The sequence below is a fragment of the Nicotiana tomentosiformis genome, chromosome 4 (genome assembly GCF_000390325.3).
Source record: "Nicotiana tomentosiformis chromosome 4, ASM39032v3, whole genome shotgun sequence".
Lineage (NCBI taxonomy): Eukaryota > Viridiplantae > Streptophyta > Magnoliopsida > Solanales > Solanaceae > Nicotiana > Nicotiana tomentosiformis.
In genome coordinates this window covers 3,903,397-3,911,169 of record NC_090815.1, presented here as the reverse complement: position 1 = coordinate 3,911,169, position 7,773 = coordinate 3,903,397, and the positions used below count along the sequence as shown (strand labels likewise).

The window sequence follows — 7,773 nt, the reverse complement described above, 5'->3', positions numbered from 1 at the left end:
AATGACGGCAAAGCAGTAAACTAATGAAAATAACTCAATCCTCGAAAACCAGTAAAAACCGGAAATACCAATCCTCAAAGTCTCGTACGAAAGAATCGAAGCCAACACAATACAACATGAAATACAAAATACATAAATTGTTGCGGCGCGCAACCCGATCCCACCGTACAACATGATCCTCCGTTATATATATACTCATTACTATTGATATTTACATGGTGGAATAACGGAGGATCATGTTGTACGGTGGAATCGGGTTGCACGCCGCAACAGTTTATGCGTTTTGTATTTCATGTTGTATTGTGTTGGCTTCGATTCTCTCGTACGAGACTTTGAGGATTGGTATTTCCGGTTTTTACTGGTTTTCGAGGATTAAGCTGTTTTCATTAGTTTACTGTTTTGCCGTCATTTCCTGTTTTCCTTTCCTATTACTATTATTTTGGTGAATTGATTTTCAAGATGAATTTACTACGCTGAGTCCTTATCTCATACCCTGCCGAGTTGTTAGTAACATAACGATTTTTAATAAAAGAATTAATTACATGCTTATCTTATGTGACTCTTAAGTTAAAACTTGTCGTTTCATTCGGTACCTTACTATTTTTAATAGTCGTCATATTTCCCTTTAATCGATTTCTCAACTTAATCTCCTTACCCTATCTGATATTTCTACTTTACTTTAAAAAGGAATCGCTATTATGTTTTAATTTCTTAAATTCTATATTCAAATCAGTAGCTTATCACGCCTTAGTTTTATTTGAAAATGTTATTCTCTTCACCCAAATGTTTTCCAAAGTAAACTCATTTTCTCATTGATTTCCTATTTGGTCTTGCGAATCGGTACGGAGACGTTTGTTCTTATCTTTGAGATGCTACAGAACTATTTGGAAATTCCACTTCTTTCATTCTTTATCGTGCGATATTGATTCAGCTTGAAACATATATCTTATATTCCTTTGCATCCACTCGTGTATGATATTGTGCACTCAGTATCAGCTATGCACCAACGGCTTGTGATACTGTGGATGGGCTACGAGGGAGCCAGGGATGCTCAAACATTGTCTCAACATGTCGTCTAGACTGAGGATACAGAGGTATTGAGAGACTATTCAGTTGTTCACGTGGGGATGCAGTGGGTTCTGACATCAGGTTGATAAGTACGAGCTTGGGAAGGTTTAATTGGTTGACTAGTCGTCGTGACCGTGGTAAGGTCATGAGGTGGATGTTGATTTGAGGATAGTTGGTGGTATTAGAGACTATGTGGTTCGTATGGAATTTCTACTCAATGGAAGATACATATTATCATTCAAGGCACTGGAGGAAGCGAGTTTGACTGTCATGAGGATGGACATGCGCTTAGTAGATGACTTGGGGTATCTTATGATTGGTGTTGTACGAGCTGTGAAGGTTAGTTTTTGTGGATCATCGGATGGTGTTTCCTATAGCTTCGTGCCAAGTGTGGAGTCTACTATCGGCGATCAGATTGCAGGGTCAGGTATTATATCAGTTTTGGCCTGAGATGTGTATATATGTGGTATTGAAAGTTTCCCTGAAATTTGTATATGATTAAATTCGAGATTTGCATGGGATGATGTTGGGAATAGTGGTATTTCTATGTCATTAATGAATCTACATTTTAGTGTTAGAAGGGTCAGAGAAGAGACTTCAGATTCACAGTAGGTCTATTCAGCATGGGCATCTCGGTTGCGGCATTATGGGGTGCCTCAGAAAAAACACAGTGGTTTGTGGGCTTCTGCACTACGTGGTTTGTGCTAGGGTATTCTGCATTGAGCTTTGGTTTTGAGATCACTGTGTACTGACAGGGAGGAACAACCCTGAAGGAAAGTCGGAGAGGATCCGAAGAAGTGGATCGGTTCGGTGGTGTTGGACCAGCATGGCAATAGGGGTAATTGGTCTTTTTGGGGTGTTAATTATCTACCGGTGTTTGTGGAAGTACTCTTGGGTGAGACAATTTGCGTGACTCGGTTGAGTTGGGAAGATTAGGTCTTGATGGCTTAGTTATGTATGGACGGGTTTCAGAGAGTTATCGATGGTGTCGATCACGCCTTGAGTTGGTTATCCGCTGCGGACATAAGGAATATGTTGTGCATTATGGTTTTTCCTGGATGGATATCAGAAGTTAATAAAATGTTGGCATTATTGGATATCGCATGTGAAGAGCGTGCATTTGAGGAAAATCACCATGTGATTTGGGTTGCGGATGCTTGGGTAGTGGTACAGTGATTGTCGAGTTTTTAGGCTTTTAAGGTTCATGTTTTGCTACTCGGTATGGAAGATCTATGTGGGTGTTTTCGTAAGATGATAGAGTGTGAGTGATGTATCAGCCATTTGAGTAGTGTAGTTGAGATCGGGTATGGAAGTTCTGGTATTCATGAGGTTTCAGGACTGGATGTCCTCGTAGGCAGACTATTCCTTGATTGCGGATTGTAAAGAAATGTTGATAATGGGATAACTAATGGCGTATATTATGGATAGATTGCTATAGACTGTTGGAAGGTAATTTACCTGCTTGGGAATGATCGGAATTGGTTTGGGGGCTATTTGAAAGCCCAATGAGAATGTGTATTTTATATCGGATCAGGTTTGGGTACTCTTGTGAAGGTGATATCACGATTATGTTACCGGGAAGAATGGATATTATTTGTGCCCCAGTTTATGTTATGTGCTCCTCTCTTATTCTATGATGGGCTGTGAGGTTGTACGATTATTTGCCACGCATGTTGTAATTCCATTCATGCCTTATGGCGATATGGGCAAGATAGCCCTCATGATGTTGATTTGCTCATTGCACCTTAGTTGTGCTCTTTTTCCTCCATGTTGTATTATCTCTACTCATTTTTCCACAGTTATATTTGAGCACCCTATCGTGCTTGATATCGGCATTCATGTAATCAGTGAACCCGAGCACTTTGGATCGATGGGTATCTCTATGTGGCTTGATATATTTGGGATCGGGTTGCACGCCGCAACAGATGTAATGTGGAATACCCTTCCTTGTGTTATTTTGTGTTACCATTTCCCCTATGTGGAATAAGTTGATGAAACTGTACTTTGTTGTTATATTTGTTGCACTTGTTAGATAATCCCCATACCTTGCTTTCCTTCAATTTTGTTGCATGTATGAGTTATTGCTTGCTTGGTGTTCGAACCATGTCATGTGAGAATTCGTGTGGTTCTGTGATGAGTTGTCAATTGGGCTGCTTGTATTGGCTGAGATGAGGTTTCTAGACCTAAGAGTTGTACTATTGTGTCGAAATGAGGAGTGTTTGGAGGGACGATGCTATTTCTGCTTAGAATTGGGCATTGGCCCTTGACGGACGAGAGGATACATGGATTTTTGATTTCATGGGTGGTTATGAGATTTTTCAAGTTTCTTTTATCATGGACAACATTGCGGAGGTTCGGAATAAGGTTTTATTCGACTTGAAGTGTATTCTCGGTACCCAGGTTGTTATTGGGCAACTGTGGTGGTCGGAAGCTATTACTACGGACATTTGAGTTGTGTGGAACATCATGTGATTGTACCTTGGGTTGGGATTGTGGCTCGATTCAGCCTGTTCAGGTTTATACAGTGTATTGATGCTAAATTTGGGTCATGTGATGAGTTTCAGATGTTGAGGGATGGGTTCTGTCCTAAGGTTATGGACTAGGGATAAAGTGAGATCTTCAGTAAGTTGTGTTGTCAGGCCTACAGGAATTGGGGTGACATGGAATCACCCCCGGGTGTATGTATGGTGAGCTTATGTAGTGATTTGATAGCTTTGGAATGACTCCTGGCACGTTCGAGGACGAACGTTTGTTTAAGAAGGGGAGAATGTAACGAACTGACTGGTCGTTTTGAGAATTAGCATCCCTTTCGGTGGCTTAACATCTCGAGCAGATTCGTATTATGTGTCATGACTTGCGTGTGTGGTCGAGTTCGATTTTCGGATGATTCGGGATCGATTTGGAAGAAGAATTCTTGTTTTAGAAGCTTAAGCGATAAGAGTTTACCAGAATTTGACTTTTGTGTAGACGACTCCGAAATGGCATTTTGATGATTACAATAACTTCGTATGGTGATTTTGGACTTAGGCATGCGTCCGGATTTGGATTTGGAGGTCCGTAGGCTAATTTGAAGCATTTTGGCGAAAATTGAAAAGTAGAAGTTTTGGAAGGTTGAGAGGTTTGACCAGGAGTTGACTCAGTTGATATTGGGCTCGGATTTCGATTCCGGGAGTTGAATTAGCTTTGTTATGTCATTTTGGGACTTGCATGTAAAATTTGTGGCCATTCTAGATTGATTTGATATGTTTCGGCACGAGTTTGGAAGTTGGAAGATTTGGAAATTTATAAGTTCGATTCGAGGTGCGATTCGTAGTTCGACGTTGTTTGATATGATTTAAGGCCTCGATCAGGTCCATATTATATTTTGGGACATATTGGTATGTTCGCACGGGGTCATGAGGGGGCTTGGGTGAGTTTCGGATAGGTTTAGGTTGTGTTGCGCTTGTTTTTTATATTTCGACGTCGTTTCTTCAAGCATTAATAGTACCACATTAAGAAAATGAGCTCCAAATTCAGTTTTTATTGAAGTGTTAGATCTGTATTGTAATTACAAAGCCATATCAAAAAGAATCGTCGAATTCAAACATCGTATGAAAGAGTTATGCCCATTTGAATGTCGGGAACACTACTGGTTTCTAGTGTAGTATCCCAGGGCTCACAAATGCGAACATGTGATGGCATTTGCGACTTCTGCCCTGTACCATGTCACAATTGCGAATATTTTATCGTTGTCACACCCTTTTTCAACCCCAAAAAGATATATATATGTTATGGATTGTTAATTAAAGAGTTTTTTCAATTAAAGTGACAATTTTGAAATAGGGATTATTTTTGTTATTCAAAATCGCCACTTGGAATTGATTTTTGGGTGTTCCAAGTCACCTTTTATTTGAATTCCTAGTCAAAGGAAGGTTTGACTCTTTTATTATTGGTCTGCAAAAATAAAGTCCGGATAAGAAATTTTGTTGATCGGGGAGAAGGTGTAAGGCATTCCTCGTGCCCCGTGGTTCTAGCACGGTCGCTTTATTGACTTAAATTTGGCTTGAATTAATTTTGGATGAACTGTGATTTATTGATTTTCATGCTTTGCCTATATCCATTTTTATTTATTAAAATTGTTAAATAATGATTTGAATAATATTAAATTTTTCTAACCGCACTACGCAAGCGAATGTGTGACCGAGATGAATTTTATTAATTTTTTCATAACAGCTTTACGCAAGCGAATCCGCAGTCATGACAAATGATTATTAGCGCGCTATTACTTTCAGAAAAAATACTGTATTTGTGCTTTGAGAAAAATTGATTTTTTGAAAATTATTAAAAAGTTAGTATCTCGCTACGCAAGCGAATCCGCGATTATGGGGATTAAATAAATTAAAAATTAACTAAAACTAATGAATATGGTATTAGATTATTTAGTTAATTTATTTAATAACATCACGCTACGCAAGTGAGTCCGTGAAGAAAAAGTCAAAACGCGCCTATTAGTTGCCTAGCAGTTAAACTAATTACATTAGAAGCGATTGAGTTATTTAATTAAGAAAATTGATTTTTGGATCTTATTATGGAAGAGAGCATGTCAGATTGATACGAGACAGCCATGGTATTTAAAGGTTGGGCCAGCTTCTATCAATTTAGAGAATGGTTTGCTTTGTCATTAATGAAAAATGGGACAGCTGAATCATTATAAAAATGGGCCTGCTTTATTAGTTTATTGCTTCCACACTAATTACAAAAGAAAAAATATAAATAATGGATCAAGCTCATCCGACACTTAATGTAGGAAGCACTGTTTCCCCGAGAGGTTTGAACACATGAATAATTCCAGTACATTTGGAATACAAAAATAAAAACTATATATATATATATATATATACACTGAACCAAGATATAAACATATTCACAAATTAAGTTTTCTTTGACATTGTGCCTCAAGTTCTTCTTAACTTAGGGGGCCATATCTTGACATCACATACTCAACTTTTAATGAACATTAAATTCATACAATGAACCATCACAAAGATGGATCAAGATAGCATCTTTAAACCTAAGGAGAAGAAACTCAAACAAAACTATTATGATTGTGACTGAAACTATTTCATTGCAATTCTCGTGAATATGTTAAAGAACTTTCAACAATCAAAACTCTCATTGAAAAATTGAAAACCAAAAGCACTTATGCCACAGCTAATATCCGAACATGAACGCGTAAAGTTATCATTCATAAAAATAAACCAAAACCAACAAATGAAATTAAGTTAAAGCTTTGGACTTCATGCTTCATTCAAAGAGATCGGGAAAAAAAACTACATTACAAAGTTAAGAAGAATACCTAGGCCGCGGATTCGAAAGCAAACAAAAGTGATGAACTTTATCCAAACTCGCAGCTATCAAACACAGCTCAAAACCAACAGCAACATCAGCAAACGAACCAGTAAAACCAAAACAGAAACCGGCAAGAAAGAAACCGAAGCAAAAGTTTTCTTTTTCGCCCGAGGAAGACTATTAAAAAGTGATGTTTTTGCTCAGAAGAATTCTTTTTCTTTTTGCTCTCAGCTTTATGCTCTCTTTGTTGTGTTTACTTAGAGTGAAAGATGTCTCCTTAGTGTGTGTAGATTGTGTGTCCATGAAGTGAGGAAAGAGCTTTTTGGGACAGATTTTGGTTCACTAAAGATCATGTTTAATCAATATCAATCTAACAAACAACTAAACTAAATAGAGATAACTAATTAAATAAACCTAACTTGAAACTGTAATTAACAAGAAACAACCAAAATAAAAAAAATCAAAAATCAGAAACTAATCTACTAAAAAAATCAGAAATTAATTAAAGAGATGACGATTATACCTAACGAGTGTGCTTGAAGTTGTTCGAGCCACGAGAAGACGTCGGAGATGCCAAGAAGTGGTTGCCCGACCATGGAACACTTATTTCATTTCCGTAGACACCAAATTCAATTATCTTTGTGTCATGCCAAAAGGAAATGAGTGTTCTTGGGTCAGAATTAGGCTAAAATAGAGGAGAAGTGATGCGTCAGTAGCGGTGCGGCAGCGGCAGTGGCAGTGGTGCGTCGAAATTCCGGCCGCCGGAGTTTTGGGTCAAGATCAATATGAAAAGATAGTCCCCGCTGAGCTCTATCTATGTATGTGAAAATTAGGTGGAAAGGGTGGCTCAATCTTCATGATTTTAAGAAAAGGGTGGCGGGTGTGATTTCTTAGATCTACTATTCGTGGAGTTTGAGGGGGTTTTGAAAGATTTGGTTTGAAGATATGGAAAGAGGAGGTATTGGAGATTACATATTTGGGGTCATTTGGAGGTTAGCCGCCGCCGGTGGCGAATTCCGGCGGCGCCGCCGCCGTGGACGGCTTGCAGCATCAGAGAGGAAGCGAGAGAGTGAGGAGAGGAGTTTAGGGTTTGGGTTCGGTGTAAATGAGGGCAAAAAATCTGATTTTTGGTCTTATATTCAAAATAAGGAATTGAATCAGGGCCATTGGATCAATAAAAATGGAGGGATGCGATTTGATCCCACCTTTACTAATCAAAACGACGTAGTTTAGGTCCGAAACTACGCTGTTTCGTTATCTTTTCCTGGCAGCCCCTTTATGGATTGACCATTGCACTTTCGGCCACTTAAATCATTTCAATGTTGGCCTATTTCCATTAATCATACTTATTAAACTAAATTTACATAAATAAATTAA

General features: G+C 38.4%; 1 long non-coding RNA gene across 1 annotated transcript; it reads right to left on the bottom strand.

The window, feature by feature from the left end:
- Positions 1–5,752: 5,752 nt before the first annotated feature.
- On the bottom strand, positions 5,753–7,496 carry LOC104111624 (uncharacterized). The gene is made up of 2 exons (XR_689831.4): positions 6,920–7,496; positions 5,753–6,458 (listed from the first exon to the last, which is right to left on the bottom strand). It is a non-coding gene; the product is annotated as an uncharacterized lncRNA (long non-coding RNA).
- Positions 7,497–7,773: the final 277 nt, after the last annotated feature.